The following is a 12,762-nucleotide window of genomic DNA, read 5'->3' as shown; positions in this document are numbered from 1 at the left end:
TGGGATTTTAAAAGTCCTGGAATATAATTGATTAAACCATATCCTGTCTTTCTGTTGAGCAGTCATTAATGACAGGTCGCCTAACATCTTATCTCCTTCCACCCTAGCTCTGCTTGAATGGAGTATTGTGTGTCCATTACTGCTTGGAAGTGCCTGAAACTGATATAAAAGTATTAAAAAAATAGAAGAAGCATTTTCCTGTGAGGTTCAGGTTAAAAAGACTTGACTCTAATCAGAGAAGAACATTCTATCTCGTTTATTTCAATGTAGACCTTTCTAACCACTCTCTCAGCCTCAATTAGTTTTAAACTGCCAAGGGAATGTTGGCAGCTGCTTTTTCTAAACAGAGAAGGATTTAAAATTCTTCTGCAGGACTATCCAAGTGAACTTTTACTGCTTACTGGCTTTCATGATGGAAGAATATCGGCTTAATTAGATAGCCTCTTCATGTAAAAATCAATAAATAATCTAAGAACATATTTATTGTAAATTCAACCTTTACCATTGTTTCCCTACTTTATATGTGCATCCAAATAAAAGCTATCAGGGCATTCTTAATAATGAAATAAGGCAAAGATAGACTACATTTTTTACTTCAAGATGTATCTTTCATGATAATTTTGAGTTCAACTTTAAAATTTGATTAATCTATTTTTATGATTTTTATCATTTCATTTTAGTAATCATTTAAATTTTTTTCCTTTAAGTTTTATCTTTGAAAATGTACAATTACTAGGCACTATAGTTTTTAATCTAACGTAATTAAAACATTTTTTCCATTTAAAATGATTTGTTCTCATGATGCATATTTTTCTTTAGTAATTAACACATATAAATTGCACCTTAGGGTCTGCATATAAGGACATGTTTTTGCAGCCGTGTTACTCGACCTTCAGTCTAATAATAAAAACCAGTGCCATTCTTAAACCATAATCCACACTTTATGTCTTAACTGCTTAAGGCTCTGATAAAGAAAAGCATTTACGTAGGTGCTTAAGTTTTAAACTTAAGTGATGTCATTAGGACTTAAGCATGTGCTTAAAGTTAAGTACATGTTTACGTGCTTTACTGAATTGACATGGATTTAAGCAGATGCTTAAATTCTTTGCTGAATCAAGGCCTAATGTGGACAAGGTCCCCAGCTGTGCAGAAGAATGATATCTCTAATACTTGTTGGACTTGGAGCAGAAAGAGACAGTGGTGTCTCTTACCCAAGCAGAGAGTTTGTTATGGATAAGGATAATACATCCATTTGAATGTAAACATTTAGGAAAACTCCTTCACACCCAGTGCTTTAAAAAACAGCCCAACTAGAAAGTTCAAACACTTGTATAACAGATATGGACATCTGTATACATGTCACTCATGCTGCCTGTTGTTGTTGTTTGTTTCTGGAGACCTGCTAGTCCTTAACGTGGACAGATTGGGAGAATGTTCCATTGGGGGGCAAACTTACATCACAATTTCTGTGTCCATCTATGCCTTCTCCTTCTTGGTCTCAAGAAGACAATGATGGTTTAACGGATTATCTTGCAGACGGGGCCCTGACATTACTACATACGATATTCATTATTGTAAAGGCCATTATAAAAGATTTTGGGTTGATTTTAGGGTAGAAGCTATAAAACGGAGCTTCACTAATTTACACCAGCTGAGAATCTGATCCATTATTATTTAAGTGACAGTTAGATTAAGGACAGTAAGGTATATAACAGTAAGTAAAGTAACAAGAAGTAGGGTGGATGGCAGATCTAGTATTTTAATGTCTTCAAGTATATCAACCAGCAGGTGACCAAGGAATAGCAACCAAGGTATTCTGTTTTGGTTGCTTAGATAATGGGTTGAAGAGTGGGCTTTTCTCTTCCTCATTGCAGTATCCAAATGACATTCTTATCTTGATTATATCGCAGGTCTTGCAGAATGGCTGGTACTGGTCCCAGTTGGATTTTATAGACTGATTTAAACTGATTAGTGACGAAGCAATCTCCATAATTCGTTAATTTCTACAATACTTGGTGTCTGGTTCTGTTCCATCTGCTCTGCAATCTGCTGTTGTTATATTATAAAGGAAGCCAACCTGACCCTCAGATCAGCTTGTCAATTGTCATCCCACTTCTTCCTTCCTTTTCATCTCAGAAGTATTAGAGGAGGCCAAAGATAATTATTTCTCCTCAAAACCAACAGTTTTTATGTCTCGGTCTGATTTTTGTGAGCTGCAGTGGGATGGAACAAGCACTAGCACAGGTGACTATTTGTCTCCAATAGACATCAGACTGTGCATGCTTAAAAACAGCAAGATATTTCCTCTGCTTTTGCTACCATAAATCATATTTTATGGAATTAGTTGCATTCCCACTTTGATGTTTGCCCACAGAATATTTGTTGTTCATTGTTTTTAGGCTTTACAGAACTGGGATGTCATTTTATCATAGAACAGTTTTGAAATGTTATCCTTGGAAAACTGCTGTTCTTTGGGGTTCAGTGTCAGCTCCATTGTATTGTGTTCTGAATCTTTTATCTCAGGGTGGCATAGCTGGTGTTTTGGACTGAATTATCATTTTTTTCAGGAATAGTTCTTTGAAGATTCTCATAAGGAGAGGATGTCAACAACTTCCCCCTCGCCAAAAAAAAATGCTTCGGCATTACACAGTGCTAACCCAGTCAGATACAATTTTCTATTTGCTTATACTCACCTCTTCATTCTCTCTTCTTACCCATATAGGCCCTGCTCTAGCAAAGGATTTAAGCACGAGTAGTCGCAGTGCCTGGAATCGGTCACAGCTGAGAGGGCCAATCTCAGGCCAAACTGTCAGAAAACAGAGCAGAGACACAAACTGTGGTATACTCTATAATTAGATTTAACCAAACCAACAACAAATGTCTGCTCCTTGATCACTATACTAGCTTATAATAGACCCACAGCTAGTCCCCTTAGACATTTCAGCCTATATTACCACCCAGACAAACTAGACTTAATGATGAAAAGTTATTAAAACCAAAAATCATCACTCATTCAATTACTCCCAGTTCCAAAGGGCCAGTCACTTACCCCAGGTCAAGGTGTACTTCAGATATCAACAAAGACAATGCTGAAGCCAAATTTTTTAGTAAACTAAAGATTTATTAGCTAAGCAAAATAAATGTATTATTGAGAGATTAAAGCAGGTAAATACACTACAAATGATCTCGGTCCAATTGCTCAGAATTCCATCCTGTCAGAAGTCATCAGTCCAGAGATGAAAGATTATTCCCATAAATTAGTATTTATATATCTTGCTCACAGCAAACAAGCTGGCAGGTGTCTCCACCCATGTGGGTTTTGATGAGTAGCAGCTGCTGATGGAGCTGTGAACGTCCTTTGTTGAACATGAAATGAAGCTTGCTTTGAAGTTAACATTCTACTTCCTATGGATACACAAGTAATCCAGTCACAGTGATATACATAATGTAATTACCGACCATTTGTTACAATAAGGATGGCTATGTGGGAACAATACAGGTATCTTTCCTCAATATTCATGAAGTTCTGAACACTAAGTAACTGCTCATCTTTATGCTAACAACTTTTGATCTAGGGTTATTTACTATATGGCATGCATAATGGCAAATAAATAACAAGATATAATCAAGCTTAACAATACAGTTAGATCTTACAAGTGAATTGGTTTGAACATACCATGACCTTTTAACATTCCTTTGATTTCTATTAACATGTGAGTGAATTAGCTTGCTGACAGCCAGTGAGACAGCATCACAGTAGTCCAATAGAAGTCAATGGAACTGCCCATGTAATTAAAATCAAGTCCTTGACTGAGTGCTCTGCTGAATTGGGGCCCTAATCTTTTTGTTCTTTTCATAGCAGTATTTGCTTCATGGCATCTCTCACGATGAGACATTCACTGGTTGAGCAGCAGTTTTGCAAAAGGGCTTAAAGTAGGATTGAATACGCACTTTTCCTTAAAACTTTGAAGATCCTGGCTTGTTCACAGTGTACTCTCCCCTCCCTTGAGCTACTCTGCTGGTGTTTTATTATCCTTTTATGTTATAAGTTGTTTGCATTTTATAACATGTCACTCTTATGTCATTTCCCTCCCCTCTGATTTAGCACTACCTCACTCTGCTTGCTTGTCCTTCTGTTTTTCCTGTTCTCCTTCCCTATTCCTTCTCTTTTAAACATTGTTTCTTCTTCTTCCCCGTTACTTTTTAATTTTTTCTGGTGTTGTCAGATTGCTTTTCTCCCTATTTGTGTTGATTGTCTCTCTCTGGTATCTATCAGCTTCAGTGTTCGAGGACTGGGCATGCTGATGGATCCTGACACCTGCTACTGGAATCCATGAGGCAACCAGGTGACAAATGTGAAAGCCAGTGTTGTTCATGCGAGAGTCAATAACCATTCATTCCTATTAAGCTTTACCAAGTGTTATATCTCCAATTCCCCTATACACAACACACAAACCCTGCAGGACAAAGTTAATACTTTAATTTGACTTTGTACTGTAGCTTTGAATTATGCCATCTCATCATGTAAGAATGAAATTCATGTTCTGTATAAACCTATTTATATTTGCATATGTGTATATTTATATGCACCTTAATATAAAATATATGTATGTCTCACTTTATTTTGGGAAGCAAGGAAAAAAATCCTAAATTGTGGCTACTTAGTCTTTCTCCAAACACTTCAGTGCAAAGTCTAGCAGAATATACTTGATCGTATTTGACCGCCCTAAAGCCAGGATAGGTTCAGTTGTTATGATGATTACCATAGTGCCTAGGAGCCATAGCTATGGATCAGCTCCAATATTTGAATTTGTGGATTTTGTGCCAGATCCTCAGTTGCACTGGTGCTATCTCTGGCATAGTGGAGGAAGAGTTCTTTCTGTCATGATACTGGCCTCCTTAAGTGGAGGGGTAGTCAGTTCTGAGCTGTGCCTACTCCATAATGCCCCTTTGTTGTCGTTCTGTATAATTCTGCATCTCTCTCTGCTCTTTCAATTCAGTAATTCTGATCACAGTTCTTGAGCTCTGAGGGTCATCAGCTGCATGCATTGAGTGTTTACTTATGCCATTTTGCCACTGAGACTAGTTCAAAGAGATGTTTTATTCTATTCAAAGAGTGTTATTTTCAGGAATTGAGCTTTGTCTGTTCTTACAGCAGTTACAACCTGAAAAATAAGGTAATATCTTTGTAAATATAAAAGATGATGGTATAAATTCCCAAATTAACTCCCCAAATTAGACATAAAAGTTGTTTTTAACTATATATTGGCCAAGATACTCACTGAAGCTCCTACACAGTCCCCATGCTCCTGTGCTCACTTTCTCAGTACCTTGCTCATTCTCTGTGGGGCCTCTATCCACACATACAAACAAGTATGTTGCTAAAGAATCTATTGGCAAATAAAATATATTTTTAACAATAATTACAGTCAAGTATCAAAACCAAACTGAACAGCAATTTACCTCTCCTGCCTCTAAAGGTTAAAAAATGATATCCGTAAGTAGACTTTGAAATTTTCTGTTGTTCATTTTTCTCTTTCTTTATTATTTGTCATGCAGAAATATTGCTGCACTGTATTGTAGACCGTACTTCGAAGGAGAAATGTATCTAACACCTTATGGATTTAACTAAAGCTGAATGGGAAATTATTTTCTGAAAAATATTCCTGTCTCAAATCAGGCTGAAAAGTTGAATCTTTATATTTTCACAACCTGAAAAATTAAGGTCAGGTCAATTGCAACATGTTGCTTGATTTCAAAATATTTTGTTTTAGTTTTGATTTTTAATTTTTTTTTACTATACACTAACTTACATTTTGAAATGAAAGTTGTTTCAACTTAAAAAAAAAAGAAGACATTTTGATAATTTTAAACTTTTTTCCCCAGCATTTTTTCAAAATGGGAAATTCAACGAAACTGGCCCTTTCCCACAAACAGTTTCAGTTTTGGTAGATCAAGACTTTGAGATGAAGGAATGTTTAGCCAAAAAATTCCTATCCTGTTCTCTTATAAAGTCCTGTATTTCATATATTCATGTACTGTAATATGGGTAATACAAGTACAAAGGCACCTTTATAGTCCACTTGTAAAAGACAGCATGCATGGACCTGAAGCCATATTAATTATGGATTTTTGGTCTTTGTGCTGCAGAAACCTAAAGGATTTTCTTCTTTTCTACTTTTAGATATTCAAGAATATCACTATAACCAAACTCAATGAGCAAGGTCAGATTCTTCTTCGAGTGATTGCTCATATCCATTCCAGTTAGGTGTACGCGCCGCGCGTGCACATTCGTCGGAAAACTTTTACCCTAGCAACTCAGTGGGCCGGCAGGTCGCCCCCTAGAGTGGCGCCACCATGGCGCTCCATATATACTCCTGCCGGCCCACCCGCTCCTCAGTTCCTTCTTACCGCCCGTGTCGGTCGTTGGAACAGTGGAGCGCGGCTTAGCTGACCTCCACTTCCCTAGCTACTCGTTTTCTCGTATATAATTATGCAGTTATAACACTTTTATATATATATTTGTATGGTTAGTTTAGTTAGCGGGGTTCAGGAAGTAGCCCCTTCCATGAGCCCAGTGCCGGAGCCATGCATGGCTCACCGGGTTTTAAAAAGGGGCCCGGCTTGCCAGAAGCCGCGGCCGAAGAGAGATCTACATGACTCCTGTTGAAGTGCCTCAGGGAATCACACTTGACAGATAAGTGCCCCATTTGCAAGGCTTTTAAGCCGAGAACAAAAAGGTGCGGGACTTTCACTTGCCCCTCCACCTTGGGCGCGGAGCGATGTTCAAGCGGCGGGCAAAAGCGCCTCCTCGGCACCGGACCCCGCCGGTACCACCAAGGCCTTTCGGCACCGACCGTCGCCGGCACCGATGTCGACTCGGCACCGCTCCCTTCTTCCGAGGTCGAGAGAGTCTACGATTCCTGCTGGTGCCTGGCGGCTCCCCGGCACGCGCCGTGGTTGAGCCCCCTGCTCCCGCTACTTCCGTGCCACCTGCATCGCAGCCAGAGAGCTCGCCTCAGTTGCGTTATCCGGCACCGTCACCTGCAGAGGCACCGATGACTTCGGCTCCGTCGATTCCAGTCCCCCAGGACCAGGGAATCCGCTGCCTGGCAGCTCCCCGGCTCGCGCCGTGGTAGAGCTTACTGCTCCTGCTGCTTCTGTGCCAGCTGCACCACAGCTAGACAGCTCGTCTAAGATGGCTCGCCCGGCACCGACGACGTCGGCACCGTCGATCCCGGTCCCACGAGGGCCGTAGAATCCGGTGCCTGACGGCTCCCCGGCACGCGCCGTGGTTGAGCGTATTGCTCCTGCTGCTTCCGTGCCAGCGGCACCGCAGCCAGAGAGCTCGTCTACTCGGATCGCCCGGCGCTGACACCTGCTACGACACCGATGACGTCGTCACCGTCGATCCCGGTCCCATAAGGGCCGTAGAATCCGGTGCCTGACGGCTCCCCGGCACGCGCCGTGGTTGAGCGTATTGCTCCTGCTGCTTCCGTGCCAGCGGCACCGCAGCCAGAGAGCTCGTCTAGTCGGATCGCCCGGCGCTGACACCTGCTACGGCACCGATGACGTCGTCACCGTCGATCCCGGTCCCACAAGGGCCGTAGAATCCGGTGCCTGACGGCTCCCCGGCACGCGCCGTGGTTGAGCGTATTGCTCCTGCTGCTTCCGTGCCAGCGGCACCGCAGCCAGAGGGCTCGTCTACGTCGGATCGCCCAGCACCGACACCTGCTGCGGCACCGATGGCGTCGGCACCGTCGATCCCGGTCCCACACGGGCCGTAGAATCCGGTGCCTGACGGCTCCCCGGCACGCGCCGTGGTTGAGCGTATTGCTCCTGCTGCTTCCGTGCCAGCGGCACCGCAGCCAGAGGGCTCGTCTACGTCGGATCGCCCGGCACCGACACCTGCTGCGGCACCGATGGCGTCGGCACCGTCGATCCCGGTCCCACACGGGCCGTAGAATCCGGTGCCTGACGGCTCCCCGGCACGCGCCGTGGTTGAGCGTATTGCTCCTGCTGCTTCCGTGCCAACGGCACCGCAGCCAGAGAGCTCGTCTACGTCGGATCGCCCGGCACCGACACCTGCTGCGGCACCGATGACGTCGGCACCGTCGATCCCGGTACCGCAAGGGCCGTAGTATCCGGTGCCTGACGGCTCCCCGGCACGCGCCGTGGTCGAGCTAATGCTCCGGCTGCTTCCGTGCCAACGGCACCGCGGTCAGAGAGCTAGTCTAAGTCGGATCGCCCGGCACCGACACCTGCTGCGGCACCGATGACGTCGGCACCGTCGATCCCGGTCCCGCAAGGGCCGTAGAATCCGGTGCCTGACGGCTCCCAGGCACGCGCCGTGGTTGAGCTCCTGTTCCGGCTGCTTCTATCGGCACCGTCGATTCCAGTCCCACAAGGGCTATCGAATCCGGTGCCCGACGGCTCCCCGGCACGCGCCGTGGTTGAGCGTATTACTCCCGCTGCTTCAGTGCTGACGGCACCGCAGCCAGACAGCTTATCTAACTCGGTTCGCCCGGCACCGGCACCTACCGAAGCTCTAATGACCTCGGTACCGTGGATCCCGGCCCCACGAGGGCCGTCGAATCCGGTGCCTGACAGCTCCCCAGTACGCACTGTGGTTGAGCCTGCTGTTCCCTGCACGCCGGAGATGTTACCAACGGCGAGGGCTCTCAGTGCCATGACAGAGTCAGTGCTGCCTGACCCGGGCACCGCCGGTACGGGTAATACAGTCTCTTCAAGGGACTGTCCCCTGTCAGTACAGCAGAGCGGCACCGTCCATGATCACGGTCCCGCAGACACTCCAAGTCCTGTCGGCACGCCGGACACCACTGGCAGTCCCGGTACTGTTTTCCTCGGTACTGGTCACACTCGCTGCACCGGTCGGTATCCCGTTCGCCGACCCGCTATCGGCACCGTTCCGACATCTGGCACCGGGGCAGGTACCTTGACTCCTGTAGCTCTTCTCCGAGCCTCGAGATCTCGGTCGACCTCCCGACACCGTTCTGGTTGCGGGTCTGGATCTCGTTCCAGGTACCGATACGCCTCCCGATGCCGGTCCCCGGTGCCGAGTTGGGCAAGGTCCGAGTGAGTCAGAGACTCGGCCCGTGCCTTCTTTTAGTACCTCCATGGCCATCCGGACACGCATCCGTGTCATCCCATATGCGCAGATTTTATGCTCAGGACCACGATCCTGATATCATGGCCAGCGGGCGCCAGCCCCGAAGCAGAAAGAGCCTTGGCGAATGCAAGGTGTACTCTGCAGGGGCCCTGCGCCTCTGGGTAGCAAAGCAACAAGCCTTGCTTAGCTGCGATAATTATAGCACCTGGGTGGAGGAGTTTCTCCCTCGAACCTCCCACCTAGAGTTCGCTGCCGTCTTGGAGGACGGGGGAAAGAATTTACCCTTTGTTGGTAAAGGCATCTTCGCGGCAGAGACAGCCCCAGACTGCGAAGCCTGCTGGACAATAGGGTCCTAATGCGTCTCAGCGTGTATACGCTTGCGACCAAACGCAGGCCTTTATGGCCCCAGCCGCCATACTCTGTGCCTAGCCAGAGGCAGAACTCTGGAAAACGGCAAGGCCAAGGTGGTCGCAGACAAACGTCAGGCCCCCTAAAAAGCCAGAGTCGAGGTCCCTCGCAATTACCACTGGGACCAAAGACGGACCTTCCAAGGTTCGTCGGAGGGCGGTGTACCAGTCGCAGGACGGGGTCCTGATCCCGCTTTCTCCTGGCATGGCCCCAGTTACTTTTAGATCGCTGGGTCCTGCGCACGATGGAGCATAGGTACCACCTTTAAATTGCTCCAGCCCTGTCCCCCTTCAGCGGACGAAAGGGGCTAGGGGTTTTACTCCCGTTATGCCCTAGTTCCCCACTCGAACACAGGTCTCAGACCTCCCTGGTCCTGCATGGACTCAACCGGTTTGGGATAAGGTTAAAGTTCTGCATGGTATCCCTGGGAACCATTATTCCATCCTTGCCTCCTGGGGGCTACTATGCCGCCCTGGATAGGAAGGACGCGTACTTTCGCAATGCCATCTTCCCTCCGCACGGGAGATGCCTCCGCTTTATAGCCAGCGGTGAATACTCCCGGTTTACGGCCATAGTCGCCGCCTACCGTAGCTATGTCGGATATGCGTTTTTCCGTATTGGGACGATTCGCTTATCCGAGGAGACTCTGACGCACAACCCACTCAGCCGTGGGCATCGTCACGGTCTTATTCACAGATCAAGGCCTGATGATTACTATAGAGCAATCCACTCTGGTTCCCACGCAGAGGTTGGGCTTCCTAGGGGCTATCTTGGTCTCCTACCTAGCCGGAGCCTGCTTATCGCAACTGCGGTTTTAGGCGATGGCATCAATCATCTGAGGTCTGAAGGCTTTCCCAACGACCTCAGCTCGTTCTTGTCTCAGTCTCCTGGGTCCATGGTTGCCCGCAAGTTTGTAACCAAGCACGCCAAGCTCCGCCTCCGTCCTCTCCAAGTCCGGCCCACCTCGGCGTACCGCTTGGACAGGGAGCCAATGGTCATGGTAGTCACCGTTCCCTCGAACGCCTTAGGCTCCCTAGAGTGGTGGCTAACCCCCTCCTTGGTGTGGACAGGATGCGGTTTCATCCGCCCCAGCCCTCACTGCCCCTGACGGCGGACGCATCATCTCTCTGCTCGAGTGCTCATGGTCACCTCCGAGCTTAAGGCCTTCGGTCTTCTAGGGAGCTGGCATTCCTCATTAATGCCCCAAAAATCAGAGTAGTCCGCCTGGCATGCCAGGGGTTCCAGCGGCAGCTGCGAGGCCGTTGTATCTCGGTGTTTACAGCCAACACAATGGCCAGGTGCTTCATAAGCATTCAGGGGGGACATAGTCCTCCCCCCTTTTTTGTCAGGAGGCCATCCATTTCCGGGTCTTTTGCATGGCCCGCTCGATGGAGCTGGCGACGTCCTTTCTCCCAGGCGTTCGGAACGTCTTATCTCTTTGACTCAGCAGGTCTTTCCTGTCTTACGAGTCATCACTCTGCCCCATGTGAGGCGTCCCGCTTTCCGGAGGTGGAAATGGTTCCTCACACAGACCTGTTCGCTCACCGCGAGTGCAGGAAATGCCAGGTGTTCTGCTCCTTCCAAGGTCTCTCCTCGGAATCGATCTTGGACGCATTCCTGATACCGTGGAACGGCCAACTGCATTATGCCTTCCCGCTGTTCCCACTGGTTCGTTACGTCCTGCTCAAATTCCGCAGGGGCGGAGCGTGCGTCATCATGATCACTCCAGAGTGGTCCAGGCAGCACTGACATACCACGTTGCTCGGCCTGTCAGCCCAGACCTCATCACTCAGGGCAATGACAGGCTTCGTCACTCGGACCTGCAGCCTCTTCGCCTCACGGTGGCTCCTGCGTACCTGAGTTGGGGTGACAGGCAGCCTTCCACCTGGTCAACGTACCGAGCCAGGTGGAAGCGTTTCCTTTACAGCTGCAGTACGCTCGATCTTGCTCCTGCTGAGGTCTCGATCCCCTCTATTTGGCCTGCCTCTGGCCTTCAGCGGCAGGATCTGGCGGTATCATCGCTGAGGATACTCTCAGCAGCCGTCCCTACCTTCCAGCAGGCTAAGATGGACGTTCAGTGTCCCACGCTCTATGGGTTCGAGGTCCCTCAAGGGCTTGGAGCGCTTGCACCCTCGGGTGCGCCGCCCAGCCCCGCCCTGGGGCCTCAACCTAGTCTTGGCCAGACGGGTCTCTGAGATCAGAGCTCTTACGAAGGTTCCACAAAGACAAGGTGCAGTTGTGACCGCACCCGGCTTTCCTCCCTAAGGTGTTTTGGCCTTTCATGTTACCCACAGCTCAACGCAATGGGCATAACCGTTGCACTCCTTGGACATCTGTGGAGTGCTCGCATTATGTTGTGCTGACAGAATCATTTCCTAAGGTGCCCCAGCTCTGCCCCGGTAGCGGGCCAAAGGGAGGGCTTGCTTGTTTTCCTCTCAGAGGATCTCATCTTGGGTGATGGCGGACATCCCCACTTGTTCTGATTTGGCTCATATTTCCCCAAGCCACATCACCGTGCATTCTACCAGGGCTCAGGCTTCATCTGCCGCCTTGCTGGCTCGTGTTTCTACCCACGAGACCTGTCACGAAGCTCCATTGGTCCTCGGTCCTTACCTTTGCTTCGCAGTATGCCCTGGTTCAGCAGTCAAGAGAGGCTGTAGCCTCTGGCTCGGCAGTTTTATTCTGCCACATTTCACTCCGACCCCACCGCCTTTGTAAGGCTTGGGATTCACCTAACTGGAATGGATATGAGCAATCACTCGAAGAAGAAAAGACGGTTACTCACCTTTGTAACTGTTGTTCTTCGAGATGTGTTGCTCATATCCATTCCGCACCCGCCCTCCTTCCCCACTGTCGGAGTAGCCGGCAAGAAGGAACTGAGGAGCGGGTGGGCCGGCAGGAGTATATATGGAGCGCCATGGTGGCGCCACTCTAGGGGGCGACCTGCCGGCCCACTGAGTTGCTAGGGTAAAAGTTTTCCGACGAATGTGCACGCGCGGCGCGTACACCTAACTGGAATGGATATGAGCAACACATCTCGAAGAACAACAGTTACAAAGGTGAGTAACCGTCTTTTTTTAAAAGTGTTTAGGCACTTAGTGGGATTTTCAAAATATCTAGGCGCCTAACACTCACTGATTTCAGTGCGAATTAGGTGCCTAGATGCTTTTGAAAATTCTGCTAGGCATCTAAATACCTTTAACAATCTGTCCCTAAGCCTTTTG

The 12,762-nt window shown here is 48.0% G+C and overlaps 1 protein-coding gene across 5 annotated transcripts in view; it reads left to right on the top strand.

Moving 5' to 3' along the window:
• The window catches only part of TMEM117 (transmembrane protein 117), a 464,204-nt gene that overhangs the window by 242,219 nt on the left and 209,223 nt on the right, over nucleotides 1–12,762 (top strand). The window contains exon 1 of one of the 5 annotated variants that reach the window (XM_030548916.1): nucleotides 4,263–4,346. The exons of the other annotated variants lie outside the window; for them this stretch is intronic. The gene's annotated coding sequence lies outside the window, so the exon portion shown is untranslated. Of the gene's footprint in view, nucleotides 1–4,262; nucleotides 4,347–12,762 lie in introns of those variants that run through there. 5 annotated transcript variants of the gene reach the window in all.

The sequence above is a fragment of the Gopherus evgoodei genome, chromosome 1 (assembly GCF_007399415.2).
Source record: "Gopherus evgoodei ecotype Sinaloan lineage chromosome 1, rGopEvg1_v1.p, whole genome shotgun sequence".
NCBI lineage: Eukaryota > Metazoa > Chordata > Testudines > Testudinidae > Gopherus > Gopherus evgoodei.
This window is presented reverse-complemented; position numbering and strand designations above follow the sequence as displayed.